Source organism: Oncorhynchus keta, chromosome 21, assembly GCF_023373465.1.
Source record: "Oncorhynchus keta strain PuntledgeMale-10-30-2019 chromosome 21, Oket_V2, whole genome shotgun sequence".
Classification (NCBI taxonomy): domain Eukaryota; kingdom Metazoa; phylum Chordata; class Actinopteri; order Salmoniformes; family Salmonidae; genus Oncorhynchus; species Oncorhynchus keta.
Window position 1 is genome coordinate 5,339,172 of NC_068441.1, and position 16,560 is coordinate 5,355,731.

Below are 16,560 nucleotides of genomic sequence, written 5' to 3' on the forward strand. Positions count from 1 at the left end.
AAAGTAGAATGGCAGATTGGCCATCTTTATTCATGGCTGAAGTCTGCAACCCCCCCCCCCCCAAAAAAGGCCCAACCACACAGATTTCATATCCATCAAAAATTGAGCCAATGGTTTTGCTATGGGGCTCATGTGTTGATGGATGACGGAGAGACAACATAATTTGGATAGACGGACAGATACATAGCGCATTCTTCATGCATTCATCAGTCTCTGTGTAGCTGGGTTGAAGGAATTTAGGAGTTGCCGTGAGCAAGTAAGAGCAGTGTACTGTATGACTGAGAGGAGACTCCACCACATTCCTCATACGAAGACCCCGAAAACAACCATTAAAAAAAATAATAATAACTGCCATACCAATCTCTTCTCACCTCTGCCATATCACTCTTCTCCTCTATCTGCTCCTCCATTCTTATCCCCTCTCCCTATTATTCTGTCACTCCCCACCTCCATCTCCTTCCGTCCTCCTCATCCTGCTCTCCAGGACCTAGCACTGACTGGCACTACCCGTCCCCCTTTCAGTAGGTAGGAAAAACATTCTGGTCTGAAGGGCAAAGCAGAGGCAACAACCCTGAACCGAAGCAAGTATTTATCAAATCGGCTACACCGGGGTGTAGGGCTTTGGAACACTAAACACACAACATTCTGTCCTGAATTGACCATCAAGACAATCTGTATAAAGGTCCCTGCTATAGACTGACTGATCTGTGTGTGCACAAGTGATTGTCTGCAAGTGTGTCGGTGTGTAATGTTTACCTACTAAGGTATATGTTTTGAAATTGCGCTTTGTGTTAGGTGATCTGTATTATATGACATGCATTTAATGTGTGAGCAGTGGTGTGTGTACGTACATACACGAGACAAATGTCTCCTTTGGACAATGAAGTTGATCTGATCTTATTTAGCCAAATGTGGAAGCCAATAGGGCTGTGAATTCCCAGGGACCTCACCATACGATGTTAATCACTATTCTTACGTGCCGATGCGATGTATTGCGGTTCTATATGTGTTGCGATTAGACACTGTGATTGTATTGCGATTCGATCTTCCAAACATATTGCTTATCATATGCCTGCTGCAGCGGGACAAGAGAGAGCCATGAGAACAAGTTTTGATCTGTCATGGAAATAAAAGTGCTGGGGGAAAAATATGGCTACCTATTTAAAAAGAAGATGAGAACAGGCTATGAAGGACAAATACTGGAGTTTTGGTGCAGGTACAGGTAACTTGCAAAAATAATACTGCGATAGTCAAAACAATACGATACGGCATATTGTCAAAAATAGTAATACTTTTTTCCATCATCAGTAAGAGCCAAGGCCTTTTGACTTATGTGTTTCCTCTGGAGAAAGAAAATTGTAGCAGTAGGGGAAGAAATAGAAAATGTCGTAGAAAGGACTGAGAAACTCACTTCTGGTGACTTTTTAAAAAAGGACATTCTACTCCAAAATTAATTCAAATAAAATGATGCTGATGCCATCTAAAATAGAATTTCCACCTCCAGAAATGAGCCCAATAACATACGGGTAAAATTACTTGTTTAAATGATTCTAACCTATTGGACCATGCATATTGACTATGTATGGTCCATATTATCAGGTATGCTATTAGCAATAAGCATTATCAACTAGGGTTGGGCAATATCACGATAGTATTGGATATCTAAGATGATTGACAGCCATCGTCGATGGTGACGACATTGTGATGTGACAGACGATGTACAGCCTACAGTGCCTTCAGAAAGTATTCATATACCTTGACTTATTCCACATTTTGCTGTATTACAGCCTGAATTCAAAATGGATTAAATCGATACACCAATACCCCATAAGGACAAAGTGAAAACATGTTTCTAGAAAATGACATACAGAAATATTATTTACATAAGTATTCACACCCCTGTGTCAATACATGTTAGCATCACCTTTGGAAATGATTACCATTTCAAGTCTTGCCATAGATTTTCAAGCCAATTTAAGTCAAAATTATAACTAGGCCACATTCAATGTCGTCTTGGTAAGCACATATTTGGTTATTTTCCTGCTGAAAGGTGAACTTGTCTCCCAGTGTCTGTTGCACACTGCTTTTCCTCTAAGATTATGCTTAGCTCTATTCTGTTTATTTTTATCATTTAAAAAAAATCCCTAGTCCTTGCCAATGACAACATACCCATAACATGATGCAGCCACCACCATGCTTGAAAATATGAAGACTGGTACACAGTGATGTATTATGTTGGATTTTCCCAAAACATACAGTTAATTTCTTTGCCATATTTTTTGCAGTGTTACTAAAGTGCCTTGTTGCAATAAGGATGCATGTTTTGGAATATTTGTATTCTGTACAGGCTTCCTTCTTTTCAGTGTAATTTAGGTTATTATTGTGGAGTAATTACAATGTTGATCCATCCTCAGTTTTCTCCTATCACAGCCATTAAACTCTGTAACTGTTTTAAATTCACCATTGGCCTTATGGTGAAATCCCTGAGTGGTTTTCTTCCTCTCTGGCAACTGAGTTAGGAAGGCCCCCTGTATCTTTGTAGTGACTGGGTGTATTGATACACCATCCAAAGTGTAATTAATAACTTTACCATGCTGAAAGGGATATTCAGTGTCTGTTTTTGTACTTTTCTTTTAACTACCAATAGGTGCCCTTCTTTGCAAGGCATTAGAAAACCTCCCTGGTCTTTGTGGTTGAATCTGTGTCTGAAATTCACTGCTCGACTGAGGGACCTTACAGATACCGTCATTGTATGGGTGTTGTACAGAGATGAGGTAGTCATTCAAAATCCATGCAACTGATTATGTGACTTGTTAAGCACATTTTTACTCCTGCACCTATTAATAAGGGTTGGATAACAACGCGGTTGAATATTTATTGACTCAAGACATTTCAAGTTTACATTTTTTATTACATTTGCAAAAATGTCTAAAACATCATTCCATTTAGACATGATTGGGTATTGTATGTAGGCCAGTGACATTAAAATCGCAATTTAATCCATTTTCAATTCAGGTTGTAACACAACAAAATAGTGGAAAAAGTCAAGGGGTGTTAATACTTTCTGAAGGCACTGTTTTTCAACTTGACTGGCACCACGCATTAAACTGCTGACCAGGCAGCCCACAGCAGGGCCTATTCCTGAATGCATAACCTAGTTCAATAAATATGTTATAAACAATAAACAGAATTGCAAGAGAACAATGTGGACAGAGCTAAGATATTCACCAAAGTGGAGCAAAAATGTCCTGTCAGATAATATTGGTTTTCCCTCTCTCTCAATGCCGGACGATCTGGGCCATATAGCCGAAGCCTATTTCTTTTCTTTTTTTTACAGCGGTCACGCCGGTGTGTAATTATTTTAAAATACAAATTTTGTATTTTCTCTCCATTTGATAAGAATATGACTTAAGTTTTTAAACATGCTGGCTTTCTCCCGCCGCCTCTCGCTGTGCTACTTCATGATCAAACAATGGATTCATCTAACGGAGTTCTCCGAAAGTTAAGTTGTTTTTGAATAACCTAAAAACATGATAGGCCAAAGGTAATAAATGAGAGAAGTAGAACAAAGAATAGCAAGATAGAAAAATCAAACGAGTCGTTTGAACAAGCCTTACAGTTGAGCAAAGCTTAAGTCTATTATAAAAGGAAGGATGCATGTGTCCCTCCTCCTTGCTGTTGAGAACCAAACGGACAAAAGCCAAATCCTACTCATTAAAATAGCCTATCAAAAGCATTAAGACAAGTTAAAGTTATGAATAGTATTTTCCAAATAGGCTACTCTAATAAAAAGTGTGTAATTGGAACAATTTTGAAAGTCAGAGTCTATAGTCAAGTCTCTATCACAGCAAAGCTTATGAGAAAAACGATGTGTAGAGTAGCCCTATTTCCATAGCCTATTATTAGCAATGTATAGAAGCCTAGGCTTAATAAGAATCATTGAATAATTATCCAGTTCTGGGGACAGCAGAGTAGCCTGCTCTGCAGCCGGGTCCTGAATGATTTACAACCCATCACACGAGGCCTTCTTTCGCGTAGGCACACACAGAGATACATCTCCAATCGGCTACTAAAAAAAGGAAAGCGAAAGGGGGATACCTACTCAGTTGTACAACTGAATGCATTCAACTGAAATGTGTCTTTCGCATTTAACCCAACCCCTCTGAATCAGAGAAGTGCTGAGGGCTGCCTTAATCGACATCAGGAATAGGCTACTAAAAAAGATTTGGCTCCAAAATAGAATGATTCCTCTCGTCCTTCCCATAAGCATGTGAGCTCATGCTAGTGGTCCTTTTTAGCTGTCTTTATTTTAATTGTATTTTTTGGGGGGGGGGGCAATAGGGTGCGATACCATTGTATATCACAATGTTTTATAGGTACTTAATCACGATAGGACAAAGGTTGACATCGCCCAACCCTAAGCCCAACTGATAGCAGTATAGTGGCTATAAATAAATAGGCTGGAACATTGGGTTGCTTATCTGCATTTACCTTATTGAGCTAATCATTAGCTAGATACCAAATGTGATCTTTTAACTAGTTAGCATTATATTGATGAATTTTATGTCCTTAAAAAAACTTACAGTGAATATAATATTAGGGTAACTTGGGAAAAAACACCACCCGGGGTTACACTACATGTCTCCTGCCTGTATTTCTCACCAAAACCACCTTATGTCACCAGTTTCTTCCTTTTTTCACGGTCCATATTTTTGGGAGTGGCGGCAATGATTTTGCCGTGGCCCAGCGCCACAGATAAATGACTGCAGCGGAAACACTGTTGATTATTGTAGTTCTGGAATGATCAGAATAATTTTGTACATGAGCAGTGAGAATCCACAAAAATGAAGCCTGCATGAACTCATATTGTTGGGGGAAACAAAAGCCTGAGGCAAATGACAGTTTTTCTTAGTTTTTCAGTGCCTAAAGTTCAGTTTTTCTTAAGGTTCTACAGTATTGATGTTGGCGTACTATAGCACATGCTATAGTGACTATGAAAAGAAATGAGAGAAACAAAAAACTTCAGAATTTGCTATAAAAGACACAATAGCACGAACAGAGGAGGAGTAAGCTATGCATGTGATTTCAAACTACTCAAAAACAACTTCAAGGACCTGTTGTACTTTTGGAGCTTACCAACCACTTGTTGTTTAAAAACGGTTTATAAAATAGGCCATTCTTAGACCAATAAATGTTGTAAATATGATCAATTAACTCGAACAGAGTTTCACCTACAGGCATAACTAACACCTATTCTCTCTGGCGACAAACATTCATATAGTTCCTGGGATGGGACGCAATTGTGGGTTTGGGTTATCTTTGTATGTATTTCTTTGATTGCTTTTGTACCTGTAAACCCCAAAATAAAAAGTTAGTCAAAAAACAAAATGCATTTGTAGCCCGGAGCGAATAATCAACCTGAGAATCCTAGGACATTGGGTTACCAGTTTAGAGTTCAAACCTGTGTAATATAAATGGAGTAAGACCCCTATGGCTTTCAAGTGGCTCCGACTAAATAATATGTGCTTGACACGGTTCTGCAAAGATTTATGAAATTGGGAAAAACAATACTTACTCTGCATTGAAGCCATTCACATGCAATATTCGCATCTGTTTGACTATCGTGCTCTTCCCAGATTCACCAGCACCTGCAAACAGAGAAAAGAGGAAGATGTAGGTTTAAAAAACACCTCACTTGACAGTGGTCTCTTTAGAGCAAAATCAATTCTATTGAGGTCAATTCTAGGCATGTAAATCACACATCACTTCAATCTCCAACCATGTTACAACCTACAACTAAGGGCCCAGAGTTGTTCCTGGCCAGACCACATGGTCAGGAGAAACTCCTGGCCCTAGTGATGACTGTCCACTAACCACGGGGCATGGAATGTTGGGAATATTCGAAACAGTCATACAGTCGCCACCCATAATGGAACAGAGAGAACAAACGCTGATCCTTTGTGCTAACAACATGGTACTTGCTAAATGAAAGGAAAACAGACCACATCCTATCTTGGGCCTGAGCCCCTTTTTACAGATTTTTTTTGTCTTATTTTTTTGGTCCCTATTACTGTGCAGCAAAGAAAAGTGTATTTGAATAAGTATGCAGCTTTGAAATTGTATTTTTGTTTCATACGGTGAACATTGTTTTGTTGAGTTCATGTATCCAAAAGTTAATTATTGCAGTGCATGAATAATGTTGTTTTTGATTGTTTAGTCATTGTCACTTCAGACAGGAATCAAGGTTTACATTGTTATTAGGCCTAATAAGGTCGTAGAACATGATTCCATTTTTTCTGTATGCCAATGATGACGAGGGCTCTGCCAAATCAACCCAATTAAAGAAAAAGTGTTAGTTTGGAGGTAATATTTTGGTATTACATGATTGATCAGGTTTTCTAGAGTTATAAGTCAAGAAAACACTCATCATCTGTCTATGTGAAAGAACACAACATTGTAGCTGTCACTTCCAGACATTATAACCCACACAATACAGTTATACTGAACTTGTGTAATAAGAACAAACTCCATTACTATACAATTATAAAGTAATTACTATGTACTGTAACATGATAATACAATGTGTTACTTGAGTTATTACAGTGTTTTCACATGGGTAGGAGCAACTTGATGCAATGCGTCACCCTAGGCCTTGTCAACTAAGTCAGTGCTGGTATTCGCAACAATTACGATTAAAAGCAATTCAAAGGAGAACGTAGTGTATGATGATGAAAACGGCACACTCCTGAGGCCTATTATTTGTAGGTTAATCTCTTCAGAAATCAGTCCTAGAGACACACATTGCTCGGCCTACACCACAAGCAATAATTCCCCTAGTCGGGTAGAATCATATACAACAATTTTGCTCTGGAAAAATAAACACTGTTGCAAATAGGGGTGCAATAGTGTTGTTGTCTTTTTGTGTCCAGCTGTACAGAGTGCTTAAAATGACAGGACACAAGTGTTGACAGTGGTAGGCCTGTTACAAGAACAAACTCCTATCAAAAATGTCAGCACAACCAAAGGTAAAAACCCACTCCAATAAAACAAATGTAATGGTCTTTGTGCAATGGCCTACCTAGGAGGAATATAGGCCTACATAAAAGCAAATGTAAATGGTCATTTACAATGTTAGACGTTTGCCACCCTCAAATGCCACAATAACAAAGGATGGAAACAATTTATCAATAACTTGAACATGTCAGAAACATACCTAATAGTAGTAGCCGGTGAGTTGCTCGGTATATCTGTTTGTCTTTTTGAAGCTGTCTCTCTATCTTTTTGTTTGCTTCCCTCTGTGCTTTCTCCTCATTATGTTGGTCTTCGGTCTTACTATTGCCCAAACAACCCATCTTCCCAAAAACCCAGCAAAAAGGTTCGGGGAAGGGGGTGAGGGGGGATTAATGTAATAGAAAAATTCTAGATTCCTAAATTGGCCCAGGAGAAGAGCACCTTGATCAAAATGGGTGACATTTATATTGCCAGTTGCAGAATAAAACCACTGTAACCTGTAGACGATCAAGGCCTCCACAGACGTAGCCTATATCACATATTATTGTTAATTATCTATCGGCTACAATAGATCATTCAGGGAGAACGGAGTAGTGGTGCTAATGAAGATACCCGGACCGCCCTCTCAGACGGTTGATTCCTATAAGGTTTTCACTGTCAATCCACAATGAAGACATCAATATTAATTTCAATGTGAATATGATTCTTCAGCGCTACAATGTACATAAATGGTCTCTCGAGTCGGGATTCCCACGACGTCTTGCAGTGGAGCTGAAATCCACACTGAATCCTAGTAAATGTCTCCTCTTGAACCCATCATCGGTTTCACTGGTAGAATTCTGACTACTGACATTCAAAACATTTGCTGTTCCATCAACGCGTATTTCCCTTTTTATTTTGCAATCCGTCCTCAACCCCAAGCGAGACGGGCCGAGCAGATAGTGGGATAAAAAAAAAAGACTAAATTAATATTTCCACTAAAATGACGGCATGTGGATCACTACGCCGACCATTCCTTCTTCGTCCAAATGTCTTTTAAATCCAGGACAAAACGTAACCGTGTCAACTATATCCTGTTTTAGTCAATGATATTAATTTATTTTCCCTCCTCGTCACAGATGTTGGTTGCTTTTGGGGTTTGTCCAGATCAAAAGGGCCTTTCTCTCGGTCTTTTTCTTTGCCGCTGTAAATTGTATTTCTCCTCACATCGGTAAGCTTTTCTGGGCAAACAATGACTCCAATAGGGCTTCTTTTATGCAATAAATACAATTTTCCAGAGTCAGGTATATTTATGAAAATCCTCCGTTATGTTCCCGTTTCTTGCGGGTAGAGCATGCTGTCAGTCTAAGCTTTATATCCCTTTTGAATTCGTATGGTAGATGGGCTGGATGGCCATATGTGTATAATATGAACATACTGCAATATATCGCCTAATCATTTATAGAACGGTGACAGTTCTTTCTTTTTTTTGAATGTAAAGTCCAGATCTGCTCTTGAATAAATGTGAATAGATTCGTTTCTTTTAAGTATTTTGTAGTATTTTTTATTTTTTTTAACATTTTCTCTGAGAATTGTACATTGAGATATATCGCGTTGAAGAGATGGGGTGGGGCAAGCAGCTCTCACTGAACCCTGGGAACGACCAGAGTGTAATCACATGATTGCCCAAAACGTCATGAAGTTGCGATTCCCGAAAAGAAAAAGGCGCCCTCTGAAGAAATGATCATCCATACCCTGGTTCCAATGTCTATGGACCATACGGACGGAGTAAGTTAGAATACTGTAGCACAACAGATACATTGTAATCGTTATAAAAATTGATACAATGTATAAATACTTCCTGGATCTTTCTATTCACTCTAGACGTATTTATTCCCTCTCTAAAAATCGGAATGTTTTGGTGGCTATGGAATTATGATAGATCTATCATAAAAATAATTAGAAAATACCAAACGGATTTGTAAAGAGTTAGTTTAGCTATTCACTTAAAGAGAGGTTTAAACATCTGTAATAAACAGTTATAAAACTGGTTGAAACGTCTCACTACTCTGCAAGCACCAAATACATGCACAATCTCAACCAATGTGTTACAAATGTTTATTCAATTATTATAAACCATCTTTAAATTAATAATAACCTACTTATAAACCCCTTTATAAATAATGAATGTATATCTTGATATAAATTCATTTATGGATTAATATGTAGATGAGTGATAAACACAAATTAAACACATTGCATTTCTAGACAGATTTAGGCTTACTAATGTATTGCTTCACTGGGTTTTGCAATTTTCCCAATATGTGAAATATTATCAGCCCGGCCATCATACATACCAGTCTTCCATAATGTGCTTGCAAAAATGTGGATTTCCTATTGCATTTAACAAAAGATGTATCTACACTTGACCACAGCACAGACTGTATGAGTAGGCCTATGTGGTGTAAAGATGGGGTCTGTTTCTGAATCACAATATAAACTCTATGCAAGTCCTCTAACATGAAGGCCTAACCTAACAATTACTTGGTCTTTGGTGAATTGATTTATGCCCAATTATCATTTGTGTAACGTATTGTCATGTGTGTTGTCAACAATGATGACAGACTAATATTAGAGCTCAAATTATTCCAGAAGTGTTTTTGACATACTTCTTTTTTTAAACTGGGCACTCCTGCTAATATGGTCAGATGACTATCCCACAGTTTTGAGAGTAAATTAAAACATATAGGCCAATATATTTCCTTTAAAACATCTCAAGGATCCAACCCTTTTTTAAATTTGCGCCAAAAATGACATCCTCAAATCTAACTGCCTATAGCTCAGGACCTGAAAGGAAACACTTTGAAGTTGGTGGACATGTGAAATTAATGTCGGTATTGGTATTATTTTAACCAGATCTAATGTGTTGGTTAAAATAATACCATCATCTTTGAAATGCAAGAGAAAGGCCATAATTTATTTTTCCAGCCCAGGCACAATTTTGATTTTGGCCACTAGATGGGAGCAGTGTATGTGCAAAGTTTTAGACTGATCCATTGCATATCTGTTCAAAATGTTGTATCTTGATTGCCTAAATGTGCCGAATTGGTGTGTTAATACATTTTTAAGTTCATAATTGTGCACTCTCCTCAAACAATAGCATGGTATTCTTTCACTGTAATAGATACTGTAAATTGGACAGTGCAGTTAGATTGACAACAATCTAAGCTTTCTGTGCACTTTCATCACCCTGTGAAGTTCATCGTAACTTATTTAATCTTTACACTAACAAATTGCTGTAAATTCACAGCAATACTTTTACAGTAAGCTATTGTGACTCTATGCATCATGGGGTCTCAATGGCAAATTACAGCATTTGTACAGCTGTATATTTACAGCAGCATACTGTGAATTATGGTGCATTGTGGGGAAATGTGGGCAGAGAAAGAATCCCTGTCTCATTAACATATTTAGAGGTATGCCTTGTAAGAGGCTATATTCGTTGCACCCATCAGTGAGAATTCCCGTGCTGTTTGTAATTCCTGTGTTCCTTCCTTGTTCCCCCTGTTCTTCTAATGTAATTTCCCTTATAATAAGGAGCAATTTGTGTATTGTGTACAAATTATTTGTGTTCAGGGTGATTGTTTGGTGCCAGATACCTGCCAAAAGGGCGTTTTAGAGGGTTTTTCTATATTTTTACTATTTTCTACATGTTAGTGGTGGCTATTTAACAGTCTGATGGCCTTAAGATAGAAGCTGTTTTTCAGTCTCTCTGTCCCAGCTATGATGCACCTGTACTGACCTCCCCTTGTGGATGATAGCGGGGTGAACAGGCCGTGGCTCAGGTGGTTGATGTCCTTGATGATCTTTTTGGCCGTTCCTGTGACATCAGGTGCTGTAGATGCCCTGGAGGGCAGGCAGTGTGCCCCCGGTAATGCGTTGGGCAGACCGTATACCACCCTCTGGAGAGCCCTACGGTTGCGGGTGGTGCAGTTGCCGTACCAGCCTGTGATAACGCCCATTAGAATGCTCTCAATTGTGCATCTGTAAAAGTTTCTGAGGGTATTTGGGGCCAAGCCAAATTTCTTCAGCCTCCTGAGGTGGAAGAGGCGTTGTTACTCCTTCTTCACCACACTGTCTGTGTGGGTGGACCAATTCAGATTGTCAGTGATGTGTACACCGAGGAACTTGAAGCTTTCCACCTCCTCCACTGTGGTCCTGTCAATGTAGATGGGGGCGTGCTCCCTCTGGTGTTTCCTGAAGTTCACAATCATCTCCTTTGTTTTGTAGACGTTGAGAGAGAGGTTATTTTCCTGGCACCACTCCACCAGGGCCCTCACCTCCTCCCTGTAGGCTGTCTCGTCATTGTTGGTAATCAGGCCTACTACAGGTGCTTCTACACCTGCATTGCTTGCTGTTTGGGGGTTTTAGGCTGGGTTTCTGTACAGCACTTTGAGATATCAGCAGATGCACGAAGGGCTATGTAAATTAATTTGATTTGATACTACTGTTGTGTCATCTGCAAACATAATGATTGAGTTGGAGGAGGGCGTGGCCACGCAGTCATGGATAAACAGTGAGTACAGGAGGGGGCTGAGCATGCACCCTTGTGGGCCCCCCTGTGTTGAGGATCAGTTAAGTGGAGGTGTTGTTTCCTACCTTCACCACCTGGGGGCTAGCCCGTCAGGAAGTCCAGGACCCAGTTGCATGGGTAAGGTTCAGAACCAGGGCCCCGAGCTTAATAATGAGCTTGGAGGCTACTATGGTGTTGAAGGCTGAGCTATAGTCAATGAACGGCAATCTGACAAAGGTATTCCACGAGGCGAGTTGATCCTTAACTAGCCTCAAAGCACTTCATGATGACAGAAGTGAGTGCTACGGGGCGATAGTCATTTAGTTCAGTTACCTTTGTTTCTTGGGTACAGGAACAATGGTGGACATCTTGAAGCAAGTGGGGACTGCAGAATGGGATAGGGAGAGATTTAGTATGTCCGTCAACACTCCAGCCAGCTGGTCTGCGAATGTTCGAAGGACGCGGCTAGGGATGCCGTCTGGGCCGGCAGCTTTGTGTCAGCCACAGAGAACGAGAGCCCACAGTCCTTGAGAGTGGGCCACATTGGTGGCACTGTGTTATCCTCAAAGCGTGCAAAGAAGGTGTTTAGCTTGTCTGGGAGCAAGACATCGGTGTCTGCGATGTGGCTGGTTTTCCCTTTGTAATCTGATTGTCTGTAGACCCTGCCACATACATCTCACATCTGAGCTGTTGAATTGTGACTCCACTTTGTCTCTGTACTGACATTTTGCCTATTTGTATGGTTAAACGTGGTGGTTCACGCATTCAGTTTTACACAAATGCTGCCATCTATCCACAGTTCATGGTTTGGGTAGGTTTTAAAAGTCACTGTGGGAACATCATCCCCAAAACACTTCCTGATGAACTAAGTCACTGTTTTTCTGTGTAAGCGTCAATGTTATTCTCAGAGGCTACCTGGATCATATCCCAGTTTGCGTGATGAAAAACAATCTTCAAGCATGGATCCCGATTGGTCAGAGCAGCGTTGAATAGACCTTAGCACGGGTACCTCCTGTTGGAGTCTTCTGCTTATAGGAAGGGAGGAGAAAAATGGAGCCATGATCTGATTTCCCGAAGGGATGGCGGGGGAGGGCTTTGTAGGCATTTCGAAAAGGTGAAAAGCAATGATCTAGTATTTTCCCTAATATTGTGTTTTCCCTAAATTACAGTCAATGTGTTGATATAACTTCGGTAGCCTATTCCTCAAATTTGCTTTGTTAAAATCCCCAGCTACAATAAATGCGTCTTCAGGATGTGGTTTCCAGTTTGCATCAAGTCCAGTGTAATTCCTTGAGGGCTGTCATTGGCTTGAGTGGGTATATACACGGCTGTGACTATGACCGAAGATAATTCTCTTGGGAGCGAATACCGTCGGCATTTGATAATGAGGTATTCTTGGTTGGGTGAACAAAAGCAGTTGAGTTTCTGTATGTTATTACAATCACATCATGAGTGCTAATCATGAAGCATCTTGAAGGAGTTCCCACATATGCTGAGCACTTGTTGGCTGCTTTTCCACTCTGCAGTCCAACTGATTCCAAACCATTTCAATTGGGTTGAAGTCGGGTGCTTGTGGAGGCCATGTCATCTGATGCAGCACTCCATCACTCTCCTTCTTGGTAAATACCCCTTACACCGCCTGGAGGTGTGTTGTGTCATTTTCCTGTTGAAAAACAAATGATAGTCCCACTTAGCGCAAACCAGATGGGATGGCGTATCGCTGCAGAATGCTGTGGTAGCCATGCTGGTTAAGTGTGTCTTGAATTCTAAATAAATCACTGACAGTGTCACCAGCAAAGCACCCCCATACCTCCTCCATGCCTGACGGTGGGAACCTCACATGCAGAGATCATCTGTTCACCTACTCTGCATCTCACAAAGACAGCGGTTGGAACCAAAAATCTCAAATTTGGACTCATCAGACCAAAGGACAGATTTCCACCGGTCTAATGTCAATTGCTCGTGTTTCTTGGACCAAGCAAGTCTCTTCTTATTATTTATTGGTGTCCTTTAGTAGTGGTTTCTTTGCAGCAATTCAACCACGAAGGCCTGATTCACGCAGTCTCCTCTGAACAGTTAATGTTGATGTGTCTGTTACTTGAACTCTGTGAAGCATTTATTTGTGCTGCAATTTCTGAGGTGCAGTTATTCTAATGAACTTATCCTCTGCAGCAGAGGGAACTCTGTGTCTTTCTTTCCTGTGGCAGTCCTCATGAGAGCCATGATGCGTGATGGTTTTTGCGACTGCACTTGAAGAAACATACAAAGTTCTTAACATTTTCCAGATTGACTGGCCTTCATATCTTAAAGTAACGATGGACTGTCGTTTCTCTTTGCTTATTAGAGCTGTTCTTGCCATAATATGGACTTGGTCTTTCGCCAAATAGGGATATCTTCTGCCTTGTCACAACACAACTGATTGGCTCAAACACATTAAGGAAAGAAATTCCACAAATGAACTTTTAACAAAGCACACCTGTTAATTGAAATGCATTCCAGGTGACTATCTCATGAAGCTGGTTGAGAGAATGCCAAGATTGTGCAAAGCTGTCATCAATATTTTGATTTGTTTAACACTTTTTTGGTTACTAAATGATTCCATATGTGTTATTTCATAGTTTTGATGTCTTTACTATTATTCTACAATGTAGAAAATTGTAAAAAAATATATATATATAATAAAATAAAAAGTAAAAACCTGGAATGAGTAGGTGTGTCCAAACTTTTGACTGGTACTGTACATATCATTAGGATCGTAAGAAAATCCATGCTTAAATTATTAGGATCGTAAGAAAAGCCATGAGTGAAACATGAAACGTAAACGTTAAATAGATCTGTAAACTATGTTAGGACTATGAATGAATATTTACACGTTAAATTCTTACTTAACGTCTCCCTTTACTCAGTTACAGATCTTTTTTATGCATCCATGCATTTGTCAGTAATGTGGCATCTGCAAAGGACATGAACAAAACGTAGCTAGTCGAAGTTAGCTAGTCAATCAAGAAACTCTAGCCCAGACATTAGAATTGCTTTGCAGCTTCCGGTTTAATTTCCAAAGTAAAAGTCTAGAGCTTGTTTTAGAAGTGCATTCAATAATGACGTTATACCAGTAGATGACAGTGTAGGCTTGGGCTTTCAGCAAATGATGTGTGAGAATGATAAATACACACAATATCCTTGTTTAGAATAACCACCTGAGCTGCAAAATAGACAGTAAATAGGATTTAGGCTAGGCCTATTCCGCTATCTAAATACACCATGCTGTTGAGTGTTATTTCATGGCCATATAATTGTAGAATTTATTTTTTAGCTGCGTGGGGCTATTGTGGTGATCATGTAACCTAATGAATCACACTTTTGTCCAGTATTTGGGAGCACGGGACTGTAGGCCTTATATTCGGCATTTTGACTGTTGTATTAGTGAATTCCACTCTGTACGTGGGCTTGTTATAGCCATTTGCATTGCATAACCCCATCACGCGGAGGCTATAACCATGTCAATAAATGAGACAAAACTAAATATTGATTTAAGTCTTGGCTATAACCTGTCCAGAGGGAAATTGCCAACGGGTCCCAAATGGTCAAGACTATCTATAGCCTATTCTTATTGCCAGATCTGTTTTCCCTATCAGCCACTGCACGTGCTTAAACTATTTTGTTTGAAATATATATTTAGAGGGATGTGAGCTAGGGTCTCTTTTTAAGGGGAGCCCTATAATGAAAACAAATAGAGTTCTAAAATGATTCCACAAGACACCAGTACCCAAAATGATAGGCTACAAGTTGAAGGCCTATTGTTTTGTTTGTTGGATAGGCCAAAATTAAAACATTGAATTATTAAAGAGTGATAGTCCAAAGACCTTTGTGGAGAATTTAGATCATTTTGAACACACACATGGATTTCATTGAACAAATGGATATGACTGTTCTATTCTCTTTGATTTAGTTCCTATTGCAACTCAGACAAATGACTGAATGGATGACATACTGACTGACTGAACTGAATGAAGGATGAATTAAATGTTCAAATATGTTGGAATGACGAGTTGCATGCATCACGCATGCTCTGCACTTTATTTGGCTGGTAGGCAAATAGTTCTACATTAGGGTATAATGACTTTATGACTACATGACTCCAGAAGGACATAGCCTATACGGAGACTACCTAAAAACCCACTGACACAGAGTTATTGTAAATTGTAGGCATAATCTTATGCCAGACTTAGCCTACATTTTACCTCTCCCTTGTTCATTTCAGATTGAATGATGAAATAAATATAATCATATTCTATAAAAAAATATTTTGAGTGGCAAAGACTCCAGTGGACATACATAATTCATAGATTCACCAAACATCTAGTATTATACTGTTTCATTATTCTTGCTGGATACTGCTGGCTATGATTCATTATTCCTGGTAGATACTACTGGTTATGATTGCAGGCAGAGCTCAGAGAATGGGATGGTTCAATATTGAATGAGTCATATTTTGATAAGGTGCATGCATAAGGATGTCCACGTCACCCAGAGATATGCCCATGTTGTCCAGATACACCTAGCGGACTGAAACGTCACTGTTGTAGGCATAATACAGCTAGTGCTATCTAGACTTGCTCTGGCAAACAAATCCATGACATTAGCTACCTAAATGTGAAGTGAACTCAAACTGAGGAGTAATAGAAAAATGGAGACTTTTAACTTGAAATCGTGCAGGATACCTCTTTCCAGTTTCCCTGACTTCCATTTTTATTTTATATTGTGTTATGCATCCTAACAATACGTACGTTCAATCTTTTGGCAGGTATCTGTCTCCATATGATAGTCACAACAATAAGAAAATGACTAATCCCTTGAACATGTACACAATTATTTTGCAGCAGAACTTATAGAATAGTCGAATAGGATGAACTGAGTGTGAAAGTGGTACAACAATATTTTTTAAATGGATGACGTTTTTTCAGTAGCCTAGATTCAAATGCAACGCCCATCTCCTG

The 16,560-nt window shown here is 39.5% G+C and overlaps 1 pseudogene; it reads right to left on the bottom strand.

The window, feature by feature from the left end:
- The window catches only part of LOC118399985 (guanine nucleotide-binding protein G(s) subunit alpha-like), a 45,755-nt pseudogene that overhangs the window by 25,265 nt on the left and 3,930 nt on the right, over nucleotides 1–16,560 (bottom strand).